We start from the raw sequence: 18,750 nt of genomic DNA, 5'->3' as shown, positions 1-18,750 counted from the left end.
AGTCCATGCAATGTCCTACCTGCTGGGAAAAGGGAGGTGCAGCCCACCAGGGATGCTGCTGCTGGGACAAATGGAGACAAAGTGAACACTCCCTAGAGTCTGAGTGTTGCCTTCCAGGGGTTACAGCCACTGATAGCAAAGCCACATGCTCCTCCATCAGCAGGGCCACCATGTACATGGCTGTACCTTCAGTGGGTCAGGGAAATAGCCTACATGGACACCCCCTCTGAAAACAGGTTCGTCCAACCCAGTACCACCTCTGTGAGTGCCTGAGCAAGCTGCCTGGTGACCTGGGGATCAACCTACCCTATTGCCATTTTGGCATGCATGCACACCATCAGGAGGCCTAACAACAGACCCAGCAAGCCTGCTACCAGTGACTGAGTGCTGTCTGCAGGCCTGAGATTCAGCCTCTTTGCCTACCACCAGCAGCACCTGTGCACTTCTCCCAAGAGCCTAAGGATGGGCCCATCAGCCTGCCACTACCACCACCATCAACACCCACCCCTATGTAAAACCTGAGGGCCTGGGAACTGGCCTACCCAACCCACCACCACCATTGCTTGTGCTCCCACATGCTGCCTAGGGGCCTGATAGTTGATTCACCACTGCTACTGCCATTTCTGACACCACACACACCACCTAGGGGCTCAAGGACCTTCTCACCTGCCTGAGTGCTGCTGCCACTTTCAGCACCCAAGTAAGCTTCCTGGAGGCCCAAAGATAGGCCTGCCTGGTCCTGCTAACACCAGTGCTTGCATACATCACCTATGATCCCAAGGATGGGCACATTTGTCCTGTTGACATCACCACTGGAGCACAAAGACTCATCCACCTGGTGTTCTTATTTTCAGCAAAACCTCACTGTGGCTTCCACTAACAAATGCAACCTAAGCCATTGAGGAACTAAGAGACACTACTGATGCTGATTATAGTTGAAGAAGTCATATGAAGAATACACTAATATATACACCCAGAATAAAAACTAAGATGACTTACCCAACCAACATTGTGTGTGTGTGTGTGTGTGTGTGTGTGTGTGTGTATATATATATGGAATTATATAAGGAAATATAATTATTTTCTTATGAAAGCTAATCCAAAAAACATTGTAAAAAGCTACCCAACCAACATTGTAAATATATATATGTGTGTATATATATATATATATATATATAACTATTTCCTTATGAAAGCTAATCCAAAAAATGGAAGAAGTGAGTAGATGTGCAGATATTAATATAAAAAACAAGAGAAAACAAGAAAACATAACACCTCCAAAAGAACACAATAATTTTCAAGCAACAGATTTCAATAAAAAAAGATCATTAAACACCCAAAAGAGAATTCATGTAGTAAGAAATGTCTACATTTAAAAAGCAGAAATACTAACCTAACAATGCAACTCCAAGAACTAAAAAAGCATGAAAAAGTTAAACTCAAAATTAGTATAAGAAATAATAAAGATTAGAGCAGAATTAAACAAAATAGAGGCTAAAAAATTACAAAGAATCAAAAAAATGAAAAGTTGTTTCTTTAAAAAAAAATTTAAAAAATTGGTAAAATGCTAGTTAGACAAACTAAGAAAAAAAGATAGAAGACCAAAATAAGCAAAACCAGAAATGAAAAAGAAGACATTATAACAGATACCACAGTAATACAAAGGTTCGTCAGAAAGTATAATAAACCACTATATACTAACAAACTGGAAAACCTAGAGGAAGTTGATAAATTCCTGGACACATACAACCCACCAAGATTAAACCAAAAAGAAATAGAAAACCTGAATAAACCAATAATAAATAACTAATCAAATCAGTAATTTAGAAAATCTCCCATTAAAAAAAAAGCCCAGGATTGAATGGCTTTACTGCTGAATTCTACCAAACTTAATGATGATAACTAATAAGAGAGATCCAAGATGTCTGATCACTAGCAGCTCGGGCTCATAGCTCCCAGTGAAAGCGCAGAGAATGAGAGGACGCCACACCTTCAGACGAATTTTTGTTGCTCACAGACCAAGAGATTCCCAGCAGAGGAGCCCCACGGGTCACCAGGGCGACTCTTGTGGCCAGTGTGGTGGTTTTGCTGGCGCCTCAGCACGGCAGTTCTTGGTGCAGAGTCCGGAGATTCCCAGGCAATAAACCGCCATCAATCTTAACACCACTATTTTGGCCGGCGCAGTGGATTGCTCAGATTTTGGCGCTGGGAATCAACAAGTTGGACGTCTGCTCAGAGACCTAGTTAGAAAGTCGGTAATTACAAAGATGACAGAGGGAGAAATATATAATGAAGGGAAGAAACCAGCCTAAAAAGGCAGAGAATACTCAAAATCAGAATGCCTCTTCCTCTACAGGGGATCGCAATTCCTCATCAGTAACGGAACAAGGCTTAATGGAAAACGAGTGTGTTCCATTAACAGAAGCAGGTTTCAAAAGGTGGTGATAAGAAACTTCTGGGAATTAAAAGAACTTGTTCTAACCCAATGCAAAGAAACTAAGAACCTTGAAAAAAGGTTTGACAAAATGTTAATGAGAATGGACAATTTAGAGAGGAACATAAGTCAATTGATGGAGCTGAAAAGCACAACAGGAGAACTTCGCAAAGTATGCACAAGTTTAAACAGTCGAATTGATCAAGCAGAAGAAAGGATATCAGATGTCGAGGACCAGCTTAGTGAAATGAAACGAGAAGACAAGATTGGAGAAAAAAGGATAAAAAGGAATGAACGAAGTCTCCAGGAAATATGGGACTATGTGAAAGGATCTAATTTACGTTTGATAGGTGTACCTGAATGCGACGAAGAGAATGAATCCAAGTTGGAAAATACTCTTCAGGATATCATTCAGGAAAACTTTCCCAACCTAGCAAGGCAGGGTAATATTCAACTCCAGGTAATACAGAGAACACCACAAAGATATTCTTCAAGAAGACCAACCCCAAGGCACATAATTGCCAGATTTATTAGGGTTGAAATGAAGGAGAAAATACTAAGGGCAGCCAGAGAGAAAGGTCAGGTTACCCATAAAGGGAAACCTATCAGACTTACAGCAGATCTCTCAGCAGAAACCCTACAAGTTAGAAAAGAGTGGGGACCAATATTTAACATCCTTAAAGAAAAGAACTTTCAACCCAGAATTTCATATCCAGCCAAACTAAGCTTTAAAAGTGAAGGAAAAATTAAATCTTTTGCGAACAACCAAGTACTTAGAGACTTCACCACCACCAAGCCTGCTTTACAAGAGCTTCTGAAAGAAGCACTATACATATAAAGGAACAACCAATATCAGCCTTTCCAAAAATATATCAAAAAGCAAAGAGCATTAACACAATGAAAAATTTACGCTAACTAATGGGCAAAACAGCCAGCTAGCATCAAATGCCAGTATTAAACCTATATATATATTCTAATTGGATAAAAAGCCAAAACCCATCGGTATGCTGCATCCAGACCCATCTCACATGCAATGATACACAAAGACTCAAAACAAAGAGAAGGAGGAAGATTTACCCACCAAACAGAGAGTAAAAATAAACAAATAAATAAAAAGCAGGAGATACAATTCTCGCCTCTGATAAAGTAGACTTTAAAGCAACAGAGATCAAAAGAAGCAAAGAAGGACATTACATAATGGCAAAAGGATCAATGTAACAAGAAGAGCTAATGATTCTATAGATCAAAGAGACAGAAAATTAACAAGGACATCCAGGACTTGAACTCAGACCCGGAACAAGTAAACTTAATAAACATTTATAGAACTCTCCACTTCAAATATACAAAACATACATTACCACCTCACACCTATTCCATAAGTGACTACATAATTGGAAGTAAATCACTCCTTGGTAATCGCATAGCATTTCCTAGGTTTAAACAAAATATTGGTTGGCTGCTTGTTTGTTATTTTCTTCCCTTATTCCTTCCTGTCTACATCATTAAGTATAATTATTGGTATAAAAGAGGTTTTCAATACCCATTACTAAACTGCATTCTAGCCTGGGCAAGAAAGCGATACTCCCATTCTCTCTCTCTCTTTCTCTTCCTTTTTCTTCCTCTTCTTCATTTTTTTTTCTTTCTTTCTTCCAAAAATAAAAAATAAAAATAATGATAACTAATATTAATTTTTCTCAAATTAATCCAAAAAGTGGAAGAGAAATATTTCCAACTCTGTGACATGAGCATTTCCCTGATATCCAAATTAGACAAGAACATAGCAGAAAAAGAAAACTACAGGCCCATATCCTGCACAAAAAGCATTTGATAAAATTCAACTATATTAGGAATAAAGGAAACATACCTCAACATAATAAAGGCTATGTGTGACAAACCCAAAGCTAACATTATATTGAATAAGGAAAAGCTGAAAGCCTTTCCTCTAAGAACTAGAAGATAAGGATGCCTACTTTCATCACTCCTATTCAACATAATACTGGAATGTCTAGCCTGAGGAATCAGGCAAGAGAAAGAAATAAAAGACATTCAAATTGAAAAAGAAGTCAAATTGTTTTACTTTTGCAGATGAAATAATCATATATCTAGAGAAATGTAAAGATTCCACCAAAAACCTCTTAGAATTAATAAACATATTGATTATGGTTGCAGAATGCAAAATCAACATACAAAAATCAGTAGCATTTCTATACATGAGTGACAAACTAGCTGAAAAAAACTGAGAAAGAATATCATTTTAAATAGCTACAAAAAATACCTGGGAATAAATGTAACCAAGGGGGTGAAAGACCTCCACAAGGAAACCTACGAAACACCCATGAAAGATATTGAAGAGGACAAAACAAATGGAAAAACTTCCCATGCTCATGGATTGGAAGAAATGATATTGTTAAAATAACCATAACACCCAAGCAATCTATACATTAAATGCGGTCTCTATCAAAATGTCAGTGAAATTCTTCACAGAAATAGAAAAAACAATTTGAAAATTTAGATGGAATCACAAAAGTCTGAATAGCCATAGCAATACGAAGTGAATGAACAAAGCTGGAGGCATCACACTGACTGACTTCAAAATATACCACAAAACTATAGGAACTAAAACAGCATGGTACTGGCAGAAAAACAGTCACATAGACAAATAGAGAACTGAGAAATGAATCCAATTTTTACAGCCTACCAATTTTTGACAAAGGCATCAAGAATATAAAATGGAGAAAAGATAGCCTCTTCAATAAGTGGTTCTGGGACAACTGAAAATTTATATGCAGGAGAACAAAACTAGACTCCTATCTATCATCATTTACAAAAGTCAACTCAAAATGGATTGAAGACTTAAATGTAAGATCCAAAACTGTAAAACTACTATAAGAAAACATAGGGGAAATGATTAAGGACTTTGGTCTGGGCAAATATTTTATGACTAAGACTTCAAAGGCACAGACAACACAAACAAAAATATACAAATGACTCTATATTAAACTAAAAACCTTCTTCAGAACAAAGGAAACAATGAACAAAGACAGCCTGTTGAATGGAAGAAAATATTTGCAAATTATTCATCTAACAAGATACTCATATCCAGAATATACAGAAACTCAAAAAACTCAATAGTAAAAAATTTAAAAATATTATTAAAAATGGTCAAAGGGTCTGAACATACATTTCTCAAAACAAGACATACAAATAGCCCACAGGTATATGAAGAAATTCTCGACATCACCAACCATCAAGGAAATGTAAATCAAAACTACAATGAAATATCATCTCACCCCAATTAAAATGGCTATATCAAAAAGACAAAGAAATAGTGAATGATGATGAGGATGCAGTAAAGGGAACTCTTATTTATTTTATTTTATTTTAAGTTTCAGGATACATGAGCAGGATGTGCAGATTTGTTGCATAGATAATTGTATGCCATGTTGATGTGCTGCACTTATCAACTCATCACCTAGTTATTAAGCCAAGCATGCATTAGCTATTTTTCCTGATGTGCCCGCTCCCCTCCCTCCCCCCAACAGGACACAGTGTGTGTTGTTCCTCTCCCTGTGTCTATGTGTTCACATCTTTCAGCTCCCACTTATAAGTGAGAACATGTGATGTTTGGTTCTCTGTTCCTGCATTAGTTTGCTGAGGATAACAACTTCCAGCTTTATCCATGTCCCTGCAAATGACATGAACTCATTCCTTTTTATGGCTGCATAGTATTCCATGGTGTATATGTACCACATTTTCTTTATCCAGTCTATTATTGATGGGCATTTGGGTTTATTCCATGTCTTTGCTATTGTGAATAGTGCTACAGTAAACAGACAAGTTCATGTATCCCTGTAATATAATAATTTATATTTCTTTGAGTATATACCCAGTGATGGGATTTCTGGGTTCTGGGTCAAATGATATTTCTGGTTGTAGGTATCTGAGGAACACCCACACTGTCCTCCACAATGGTTGAACTAATTTGCATTCCCACCAACAGCGTGAAAGTGTTTGTATTTCTCTGCAGCCTTGCCTGCATCTGTTGTTTCTTGATTTAATAATCACCATTCTGATATGTGAGATGGTATCTCATTGTGGTTTTGATTTGCATTTCTCTAATAATTAGTGATGTTCACTTTTTTTCATGTTTGTTTGCTGCACATATGTCTTCTTTTGATAAGTGTCTGTTCATGTCCTTTGCCTACTTTTTAATGGGTTTTTTTTCTTGTAAATCTGTGTAAGTTTCTTGCAGACTCTGGATATTGACCTTTATAAGATGGATAGATTGCAAAAATTTTTTCCCATTCTGTAGGTTTTCTGTTTACTCTGATGATAGCTTCTTTTGCTGTGTAGAAGTTCTTTAATTTGATCCCATTTGTCAATTTTTGCTTTTGTTGCAAATGCTTTTGACATTATGAAACTTTTGACTGTGTCTATGTCCTAAATGGTATTGCATAGATTTTCTTCTAGGCTTTTTATAGTTTTGGGTTTTATATTTGTCTTTAATCTTGAGTTAATTTTTGCATAAGGTCTAAGGAAAGGGGTTCTGTTTCAATTTTCTGCATATGACTAGCCAGTTCTCCCAGCACCATTTATTAAGTAGGAAATCCTTTCCCTATTGCTTGTTTTTATCAGGTTTGTCAAAGATCAGATGACTGTACATGTGTGCCATTATTTCTGAGTTCTCTATTCTGTTCCATTGGTCTATGTGTCTGTTTATGTACCAGTACCATGTTATTTTGGTTACCATATCATTGTAGTAGTTTGAATTGAGGAACATGATGCTTCTATCTTTGTCTTTTTGCTTAGGATTGTTTTGGCTATATGGGTTCTTTTTTCATTCCAAATGAATTTTAAAATAGTTTTTTTTCTAATTCAGTGAAGAATATCAATGGTAGTTTAATGGGAATAGCATTGAATCTATGAATTACTTTGGGTAGTATGGCCATTTTCATGATATTGATTCTTTCTATTTATGAGCATGGAATGGTTTTCCATTTGTTTATGTTCTCTGATTTCTTTGAGCAGTGGTTTGCAATTCTCCTTGAAGAGATCCTTCACTTCCCTTGTTAGCTGTATTCCTAGGTATTTTATTTTTTGTTGCAATTGCAAATGGAAGTTTATTCATTATTTGGTTCTCTGATTGTTTGTTGTTGATGTATAGAATTGCTTGTGATTTTTGCATATTGGTTTTTTATCCTGATACTTTGCCACAGTTGCTTAACAGCTTAAGAAGCTTTTGGCCTGATATGATGGGGTTTTCTAGATATAGGATCATATCATCTGCAAACAGAGAAAATTTGACTCCCTCTTTTAAAAGGGAACACTTATATACTGTTCTTGGGAATGTAAATAGTACAGGCACTATGGAAAATGGTATGGAGGTTTTTCAAAAAACTAAAAATAGAACTACCATATAATTCAGCAATTCCACTACTGAATAGTTATCCAAAGGCAAGAAAATCAGTATATCAAAGGGATACCTACACCCGTGTTTTTGCAGCACTATTCACAATAGCCAAGATATGGAATCAACTTAAATGTTCATCAATAGATAAATGGATTAAAAAATGTAGTAAATATACATGATGGAATATTATTCAACCATAAAAAAGAATGATATCCTGTGATTTGTAGTAAAATTGATAAGACTGGAGGTCACTATGTTAAGTGAAATAAGCTACAGAAACAGAAACAAATTGATATGGTTTGGCTGTGTCCCCACCCAAATCTCATCTGAAATTATAGCTCCCACAATCCTCACATGTCATGGGAGGAACCCACTGGGAGGTAATTGAATCATGAGGGTATGTTTTTCCCATGCTGTTCTCATGATAGTGAATAAGTTTCATGAGATCTGTTGGCTTTATGAAGGGCAGTTCCTCTGCACATGCTCTCTTGCCTGCCACCATGTAAGACATGCCTTGGCTCCTCCTATGCCTTCTGCCATGACTGTGAGGCCTTCTTATCCATCTGGAACTGTGAGGCCATTAAATCTATTTTTCTTTAAAAATTACCCAGTCTTAGTTATTTCTTTATAGCAGTATGAAAATCAACTAATACAGTATATATTGCACATTGTCATTTATATGTGGGAGCTAAAAAAGTTGATGTTATGGAGGAAGAGAGTAGATAGAAAGTTGTCAGAGGTTGTTGTTGGAGAAGTGGAGGAAGAAAGTTTGGTTAAGTTTTGTATGTTAGACATACAGTTAGGTAGAAAGAATAAGTTCTAATGTTGGATAGCACATTAGGGTGACTATAGTTAACATCAACACGTGATATATTTCAAAATGGCTGGAAGAAAACACTAAAGGGTTCCCCACACAAATAAATGATGTGTTAAAGGTGATATCCATCCTAAATGCCCTGATTTGGTCATTACACATTGCATGCATAATCAAAATATCACATGTACCCCATAAATATATGCATATGTTATATATTAATTAAAAAAAGAAAGAAAATGCAAAGTCAAATAGCGATTTCAGCACTTGATGTATCCAGAGAACTTGCTGCCTATAATCCAAATATATAATTTATCCCCAAATAACAGCCAATATTCTCTGAGCCCTTACCATATCCTTCATGTTTCGCATATGTTCATTTACTCAATCTTCAGAATCACTCTGTGAGATAGATGCTATTTTTCTTCCATTCTTCGAGTTGAAGAAATGGAAGCAAGGAGAAGTGATATGCTCTAGTTTTAACAGCTAGTAAGTGATAAATATGGGGTTCAAATCCAGTCAGTCTGGTATAGAGCTTGCTTTTTTTTTTTTAACTTACTATGTTGCCTTTGTGAAAATTTATAAAATTAACTTTAAAGATAATATTCTGCACCACTACATTAAAAAGGAAAAATTGCTTCAGATGAGTTTTTGATTGCAGATTTATTTTTGTTTTGCTTGAGTTGTCCTTAACTATACCTTTACAATGATATCTATGTAAAATGATGCCTATGTAAAAATATAAGCAATGTCATGTTGGTACATGCCATTTCCAGATTTGGAGATAAATTGTGGTAATATCAGTTTCCACATTTCTCACAGAGATGAATACTACAAAGTTAGTTTTTGACAAAGTAAACAAACAAAAAAACAAAAATAAAAGATAATAAACCTGATCACTAGGATTCAGTAAAGTACGTGGGAAAAGAAGATTTAAAATATTTTCCACTGAATATATGGTAGAAACAAAAAATCCTATTTATACTATTTATACTATTATAAAATTCTCCCCATAACTTGTTAGATATTAGATATAAGTCTTCTGATCTTATGTTCTTGAGATCATTAAATTCAAGTACTGCCTATTTAATTGAGAACTGTGATTCAAGAAATATCCTGAGAGAATTAGCAGAAACTTAAAACCTTGGTTCACAAAAATAAAAAAATTGTAGGCCTTCTTTACCTTTATTAACCACTAAAATACACAAATGCACACACACATATATACATGTGTGTATTCACATGTGTGTTTAGTAGAGAAATGTGTCCCCTCTTCTTTCAGGTTTCCCTTCCCAACCCTCTTTCCCAGAAACAATGGGACTACACGAGAACATCCTTTATGTATATGATACTCAATACACCCTGCCCAAGTGCAGTGTATTGTATCCAGGGAGTGGGTGTGCTACAAACTAGGGCTATATGATATTATCCATTGGTTCCCATCTTCCAAGATTAATGAAGAGACAGGATCTGCATTCAAAAAGATAAATAACTATAATACCAATGACATACTAAATTCTAAATGAATGATGCTTACAACCAGAGCTGTAAAAGTCATGGATAGACTAATTTCTTATAGTTGGAGTATAGCAATTAGGTATTGGCTAGTGATTGTAACAGAAGAAATGGAAAAAGTTGAATCTAGATCCCTAATTGTTAGAGTCTTTTTAACTACTTGAATGTTTTCCTCAGAAGAATGTTTTCTGAATTTTAAACAGCCTTTTTAATCTAATATTTTAGGGAGATTTTGAGGTTTAAATAGTTAATTTATCATAGTTTGTGCCAAATTTGGCATTATCATAGTTGAAATTAAAGCATTTCATTTTAAAAGAAGATTTTATTTTTGGTTGTGAAGTGGGAGCAACTTATTACAGGTTGTTCTTTGCAGCATAGAACAGGCAGTACAAAGAGAAAGCTGAAAGTGTCTAATGAAGCAAAAATATCCATACCCTTTTGGTGAGTGATATAAGAGCTGAGTAGAAAACTATGGTTCACTTTTCATAGTTGGGGCAAGATATTGAGAATTAGTGGAAAATTTGGGAAATGTAGCTTTGCTCTAGAAATTCAGTAATAAAACTGCCCAACAGTGATAATAATTAAATGTGTTGGAAACATAATGTGTACATCTGATCATTTACCAGGTCTTGAATATTACTGTTCTTAACAGCTTGGGTGGAGTGAGGGCAGGGGAATAGAATGAGGCTCTGACTGGAAAACAGCTGCCCAGATTTAAGATAGGAATTTACTCTCTTAAAATTATTTTTAAAAGTATACAAAAACATAAAATTCTACTTGTGCCTGACTAATGTTACTATCATTTTACCTCAGAAAACTGCATTTATTAATTAGCATAAATTGTTGTATTTCTATTAAAAGGAGACCAAACTACCTTGAACAATTAGATGTTTAGTTATATCTAATATGACAGGGTAGTCTAGAATGGTGCTGTATATTTTCTCTGTAACCTTTTAGGATGGCGGATTCCTTTCCTCGTGCACCTCCATCATAATTTGCAAAGTTGAGATTTGGATTATTGGCTTAGAAACAGTCTTATTCATGGAGATAAGAGCCAAAATTCAGGAAAGCCAATTTGTCTTCAAGGTAGCAATGATCCAGAATTTATACACATCATCTCCACTTACATCTCATTAGCTGAAACCTAGGAAGATTGGCACTTCTATATGTTACAGCTGGGAACTTAAGTGTCTAGAATAGTGCCTGGAACTTCATAATAATCTGTAAGAGTTAGCTACTATTATTATTATATTGAATATTGTTGTATCAAATCCCTTTTTCTGGAGAGTTGAAAATGTATCTGGGCAGTTGAATCAAGGGCTCAATTTGTGTTTTATTGTGACATTGAAAGATCTAAGGTAATTTTCCAAGACTGGACAACTGACCTTCCCCTTTCACTTCTGCTTTTCCCAGTCTTCCCCATCTATCCTTTCCCCTTTCAGCTTAGAACCTTTATAATCATCTTTGATTATTTTTTTCCCACATCCCAAATGCAATCCACTAATAAATTCCATCTCTTTATCTTCAAACAATATTCAACATAATCTACCAGAATCAGTAAGGATTCATCATGTTATATATTAAAAACCCAGCCTGTCCCACTCAAGGGTAACTGAAATGCCTGTAAGAGAGAGAAGTTTAAGCATGCCATAAGACACATGCGCCCAGAAAAAATATGAGGAGCAGCAATGAATGCAGATGGGCAGTGATATGGTTTGGATAAGTCTCCATTCAAATCTCATCTTGAATTCCTGTATGTTATGGGAGGCACCTGATGAGAGATAAATGAATCATGGGGGCAGGACTTTCTCATGCTGTTCTTGTGATAGTGAGTAAGTCTCACAAGATCCAATGGTTTTAAAAATGGGAGTTTCTCTGCACAACCTCTCTTCTCTTGTCTGCCACCATGTGAGACATGCCTTTCACCTTCCACCACGATTGTGAGGCCTCCCAGCCATGTGGAATTAGAATCCAATAAACCTCTTTCATTTGTAAATTGCCCAGTCTCTGGTATGTCTTTATCAGCAGTGGGACAATGGACTAATACAGTAAATTGGTACCAGGAGAGTGGGGCACTGCTGTTGATACCCCAAAACGTGGAAGTGACTCTGGAACTAGGTAACAGGCAGGGGTTGGAGGAGTTTGGAGGGCTCAGAAGAAGACAGGAAAATGTGGGAAAGTTTGGAACTCCCTAGGGACTTGTTTAATGACTTTGACCAAAAGCCTGATAGTGATATGGACAATGAAATCCAGGCTGAGATGGTCTCAAAAGGAGATAAGGAACTTTTTGGGAACTGGAGCAAAAGTTACTCATTATAATTTAGCAAAGAGACTGGGAGCATTTTGTCCCGCCCTACAGCTTTGTGAGCTTTGCATCTGAGAGAGATGATTTAGAGTATCTGGCGGGAGACATTTCTAAGCAGCAAAGCATTCAAGAGTTGAATTGGGTGCTGTTAAAGGCATTCAGTTTTATAAGGGAAGCAGAGCATAAAAGTTTAGAAAATGTGCAGCCCAAGAATGCAATATAAAAGAAAATCCCATTTTCTGAGAAGAAATTCAAGCTGGCTATAGAAATCTGCATAACTAACAAGGAACACAGTGTTAATCCACAAGACAATGGGATACCTTGTCTTGGCATGACATCCAGGACCAAGATGTCCTATTATCAATAAAAAAGGTGCTTCAGCACCACTTCCCAAGATGGCTGATGTCTCAGCAGATGAAAAGGAAAAACAAGACCAGAAAGCTCCAGATAAAGATGCCATCCTCCAGGCCACTGCCAACCTGCCCTCCCACAACATGGACCAGGCCAACATGAGAGACTTCCAGACAGAACTCTAGAATATATGGGTGTCTTTCATCGAGGTGGCGCAGAAGCTGTTAGCACTGAACCCTGATGTCGTGGAATTGTTTAAGAAGGTGAATGCTATGCTGGATGAGAAGGAGGATGAGCGTGTGGGCGAGGCTGCCCTGCGGCAGCTCACAGAGATGGGCTTTCTCGAGACCAGAGCCACCAAGGCCCTTCAGCTGAACCACATATCGGTGCCTCAGGCCATGGAGTGGCTAATAGAACATGCAGAAGATCCAACCACAGACACACCTTTTCCAGGCCAAACTCCCCCAGGGTCTCAGGGGGCTGCAGCAGCCACAGTAGCCACCTCCGAGGCTGCCGCAGGAGCCAGCACCACCAATGAGGAGGCCAGAGAAGAGCTAACGGAAATCTTCAAGAGGATCTGGAGGAAAAGGGCATTTCGGCCATGCTTGGGCTGTCATTTCCCTTATGGAGATGGGGTTCGACGAGAAGGAGGTGATAGACTCCCTCAGAGTGAACAACAACCAGCAGAACGCTGCGTGTCAGTGGCTGCTGGGGGACCAGAAGCCCTCCCCAGAGGAGCTGGACAAGTGCATCGACCCCGACAGTCCTCTCCTTCAGGCCATCCTGGATAACCCAGTGGTGCAGCTGGGCCTGACTCAACCCGAAAACATTCCTAGCATTTGAAGACATGCTGGAGAACCCACTGAACAGCACCCAGTGGATGAAAGATTCAGAAATGGGTCCCGTCATGCTGCAGATCTCTAGAATCTTCCAGACACTAAATCTCATGTAGGTGGCGCTGCTCCACTCAGCTGTCTGGCCACAGCAGCCCATAGCACAGCCCAAGACTGGACAGAGCAGACCTCGTCTGGAAACTCACTTCAGCTCCTCAGTCCTGGACTGTTGAAGGCGCTATGGCTGCTCCTGCTCTCTGATCTGATTGCTTATAAACTTCTGTGATGGTAGTGTGTAAGGCTGTATTTTTAGCATCTGACAGGTGTTTACAAAAAAGTGGTTGTGGTGCCAGGAAGTGGAGTGATGGCTTCCTCCCATGCTCCTCTGGGCTCTTGAGTTGCTACTTGAACTGCTCTCTAGACATTTGCTTGGAGAGCCCACGTGTTATTTGGCGGAGACAGGTTTCAACCCAGAGTGTTAATGTCAAGCATGCTAATTTAACTAGTCACTCACAGATGACTTTTCTTTAATAAAGTCCCTTTTCGAAAAAAGAAAAAAAAAAAGAAGACAGAGGTCTTCATGGCATCTCCTCCCATCACAGGCCCACCGACCTAGAAGGAAAAGTGGTTTTGTGGGCTGGGCCCAGGGTCCACATGCTGTGTGCAGTATAGGGACTTACTTGGTGCCCTGTGTCCCAGTCACTCCCACCATGGCTGAAGGGGCCAACATATACCTCAGGCTAGGGCTTCAGAAGGTGCAAGTCTCAAGCCTTGGCAGCTTCCACATGGTGTTGAGGCTGCCAGTGCACAGAAGTCAAGAATTGGAGTTTGAGAACCTCTGCCTAGATTTCAGATGATGTATGGAAATGCGAGGATGTCCATGAAGAAGTTTGCTGCAGAAGCAGGGCTCTCATGGAAAACTTCTGCTAAGGCAGTGAGGAAGAGAAATGTGAAGTCAGATGCCCCACACCAAGTCCCTACTGGGTTACTGCCTAGTGGAGCTATGAGAAGAGGGCTCCCATCTTCCACACCCCAGAATGGTAGATTCACCAATAGCTTGCACCCTGCACCTGGAAAAGCCACAGACATGCGACACCAGCTCGTGAAAGCAGCTGGGATGGAGGCTGTACCCTGCAAAGCCACAGGAACAGAGCTGCCCAAGGCCATGGGAACTAACCTCTTGCATCAGCGTGATGACCTGGATGTGAGATATGGAGTCAAAGGAGATCATTTTGGAACTATAAGATTTGACTGCCCTGCTAGATTTCAGACTTGCATGGAGCCCCTTTGTTTTGGCCAATTTCTCCCATTTGGAATGGCTGTATTTACACAATGCCTGTACCTCCATCATATCTAGGAAGTAACTAACTTGCTTTTGATTCTGCAGGCTTATAGGCAGAAGCCTATGAGCTTGCCTTGTCTCAGATGAGACTTTGGACTATGGACTTTTGAGTTAATGCAGAAATGTATTAAGACTTTGCAGGACTGTTAGAAAGGTATGATTGGTTTTCAAATGTGAGGACATGAGATTTGAGAGGAACCAGCATAAAATGGTATGGTTTGGCTGTGTCCCCACTAAAATATCTTGCTGGCTAAAGACTTCCCTGATCAAAATATATAAAACTGAGTCAATAGTAGAACCCACAAACTTCAAAGATTCAGTATAAACAAAAGCACCTTTACATACTTCTCTCTACTTGCAAATTCTATGAAGAGCACCTCCATGACTCACAACGACGACCAATCTAGCTGGATACACTCCAGGCCTTGCATGGTCAACAGTCAGTAGTTGTCTTCTCTTTGGCCTCTCCTTTCCCAGCTCCTTTCTGTTCTGGTAGAAATAAGAAAAGAAAGAGTAAAACAATAAAGGCAATTTAGAAAAAGTTATATGCTTCTGCCTTTATTCTTAGTTTGTTTTTAGCTAGCCTTGGAATAAAACTGAGAAGAAGATTAAGATACTTTAATTTGGACTTTGAAATTCATATCCAAGTCAGAGAAGTTTTCAGAAATAGGGTATCAAATTGCTGACTTTAGCATGCTAGAGTAGAATCAGGGGAATGTCCCGTTGACAAGTCCTCCCTAAACAAAATATCTCTGATCATTCTTTTAACAAATAAGAGATTCAATTGGGTTAATAAATTCCTTTATAAAATTAAAAATCTTTATTAGAAGAATTACAGCTATTCACAGCCCAGTGGGAAAAAAAAAGCATACATCTAATGAGCTTTCTGGTAATATCTAGGTTTGCCACACTGATATAATGGGGAATTTTGATTATATTGAGAGAGCGAGGACTAAGGGAGTGGTTGGGTGAAGGGTAGGGAAGGAGTGGTGAATACTGTGGGGCTTTGACCCACTCTGAGGGGCCATGACCAGATGGAGCCACTGTTCAATAGGCAAAACAGGAGATAATGAGACGTTTCAGAAACGTGGAAGTTGTTGTCTTAGGTGATCCTGGGGACATGCCTCTTTCTGCCACAGGAAACCTACTCTTGTAAATAGTTTATCAAAAATGCTAGTGACATTTTAGGCAAGATTCTTTCTCAATTTCCCTATAATTTGAGAATCATTAGCTGAATAATTTCCATTATTTTCTTTATATAACGAGACATTTCTGATCTCCCTTAATTTCTATGCCAACAATGATCTGAGATTGTTGGTTATTCTTCCCAAAGGCTCTCTCATTAAGCACAGGAGAGAACTGGAGGGAAGCTTGTTTCTGAAACATGAGGGGAGATTAACAGAAGACTTTGACAGCACTTTGGGAGGCCGAGGCAGGTGGATCACAAGGTCAAGAGATCGAGACCATCCTGGTCAACATGGTGAAACCCCGTCTCTACTAAAAATACAAAAAATTAGCTGGGCACGGTGGCGCGTGCCTGTAATCCCAGCTACTCAGGAGGCTGAGGCAGGAGAATTGCCTGAACCCAGGAGGCGGAGGTTGCGGTGAGCCGAGATCGCGCCATTGCACTCCAGCCTGAGTAACAAGAGCGAAACTCCGTCTCAAAAAAAAAAAAAAAAAAAAAAAAAAAACAGAAGACTTTCAAATCCTGTGCGAGTGATTTTAACTAGATCAGGATAATAATGACTGAATCAAGAAGGTTTATTTAGATTATATAAATCCATGTAAAGCTAATTTCAAGATCCCTGCTTTCTGTGTTAGATTGTGTTTTATTTTAGGGTAACAAGCCCAGTTTGAAAAAAAAGTTATAATAAAAAATGCATTTTGTGATAAAGTAGACTCCTCAGGAAATAGAAGAAAATAGATTTCATTCATTTATTCACCCATTCATTCATTTATTGAAACAAACATCTTGAATTGGTCCTGGTTTCTCAACCAAATCAGTAAAAAATCATCAATACTAATTTGACTGAAATTGCCCCCTGAGTGTAATGTTAAAATGTACACTTATAGTCAGAGTACTGATATGTATTTTTGCATTATAATTTCTTTTTTTTAAATTATTATTTGAGATGGAGTTTTGCTCTTGTTGCCCAGGCTGGAGTGCAGTGGCATAATCTCAGCTCACCGCAACCTTTGCCTCCCAGGTTCAAATGATGCTTCGGCCTCAGCCTCCCAAGTATCTGGGAGTACAGGCATGCACCACCATGCCCTGCTAATTTTGTATTTTTAGTAGAGTTAGGGTTTCTCCATGTTGATTACACTGGTCTCGAACTCCTGACCTCAAGTGATCCGCCCACCTCTACCTCCCAAAGTGTTGGGATTACAGACGTGAGCCACCCCACTCAGACTTTCATTCATTTTTCACTATTTTGTTATGTCTTTACTGCATGCTAGCTCTGGAAAATGTCTGGAAAGGTATATGTTAACTTTGGGATGGCAGTGAAGCCAGAATTTTGTGTACATGTATGTGTGAGTGTGTGTGTGTGTATTTTGTGCGCCTTTTAGGTGAGAAATACAATTACAAGAACTCTGTGCTCAGGTGGCGTCTCATGACTCATCACTCCATATCTAAATCAGCCCCCAAAGACATAAGGGCTCTTGCAAATCCTGGAAATACCCTTCTAATACTTACTTACCTCTGACCTCCTGTTTTGGTTCCTATATGCAGCACTGCTCTGTTTCAGAAACAAATCATTTTTCATTATAATTCAGAAGTACTCAGGTCCCCAAACGAACCTGAGATTTCAGCTATTCAGCAAAATTTTTATTTGCAAAGCACATGCCTGCTAGCCTGTGAGACTGCAGTTGCTATTCATATGAATGTTGGCAACATTTCATTGTGGGGGTCAATTATGGTCATTTACCATGATGACATAATAACAACTGCAAAAATGTGAAAGCTAAAGAAGGGTTATTATTACTGTTTGTAAAGTCTGGGTTCCAGATGTTCCTGTCAGGAGAGAGAAAAGCTGGAGTGCAGAGATAGCTGACAACAGTGCTAACCATTCAAGTCACCATGAAACTGAACAATTTACAAGATAGGGTTGTTAAAGCTGGTACTCAGGTTGCCCTGCCTCCCTCACCTTGAACTGCAAGGCTTTTCCTTCATGGCATGTCATGTCACACAGAAACAACCCTGCACTGCACCCTAGCCCCGGGACGAAAGAGAAAGAAGAAATACAGGCAGTGAATTTGCGCAGAGAGATGGGCCAACAACCAGTGTCATTCTCTGATATATAGCTGAGGAGGAATTTATTTCCAACTAGTATAGGATTGGGGGGCTCATAAAACTCTATAGCTTCAACCCAATGAAATAAGGTTAGTAAAATACATAAACTCTGATACAGCACCGTGAAGTATGCCTCTAGTCACCTGCAATTCACCAATGGCTTCATGATAGATATTCTCAGCACCTGGCTGTTCCTTGTCAGCTGTAACCAGTGTGTACCTTTCAGCAAAGTTCACCCTCCTTTCCTCCCCCACCGTCTCTTTTTATCTACCCCGGGCAGAGGTCTAGTGCTAGGCTAGTAGAGGGCTTTCTGATTGCAGAGATGCTTAGCAGATCCTACAGCAGATTTCTTAAGTGATGCTATGTAATGATAGCAAGCACCAGCATGAGACAAAAGCACAGTACTTGTCAAATAAAAAAATACAGCAGTAGTTGAATAGATGAATAGGTAACA

At 38.7% G+C, this 18,750-nt stretch overlaps 1 pseudogene; it reads left to right on the top strand.

Annotated features, from left to right (window-relative positions):
* Positions 1–213: 213 nt before the first annotated feature.
* LOC105734622 (ubiquitin-associated domain-containing protein 1-like) lies at positions 214–13,781 on the top strand (annotated as a pseudogene).
* Positions 13,782–18,750: the final 4,969 nt, after the last annotated feature.

The sequence above is a fragment of the Aotus nancymaae genome, unplaced genomic scaffold, assembly GCF_030222135.1.
Source record: "Aotus nancymaae isolate 86718 unplaced genomic scaffold, 86718_ANA_hifiasm-v0.15.2.pri h1tg000014l, whole genome shotgun sequence".
Lineage (NCBI taxonomy): Eukaryota > Metazoa > Chordata > Mammalia > Primates > Aotidae > Aotus > Aotus nancymaae.
Note: the sequence above shows the minus strand (reverse complement) of the source record. Positions and strands in the feature narration are given on the sequence as shown.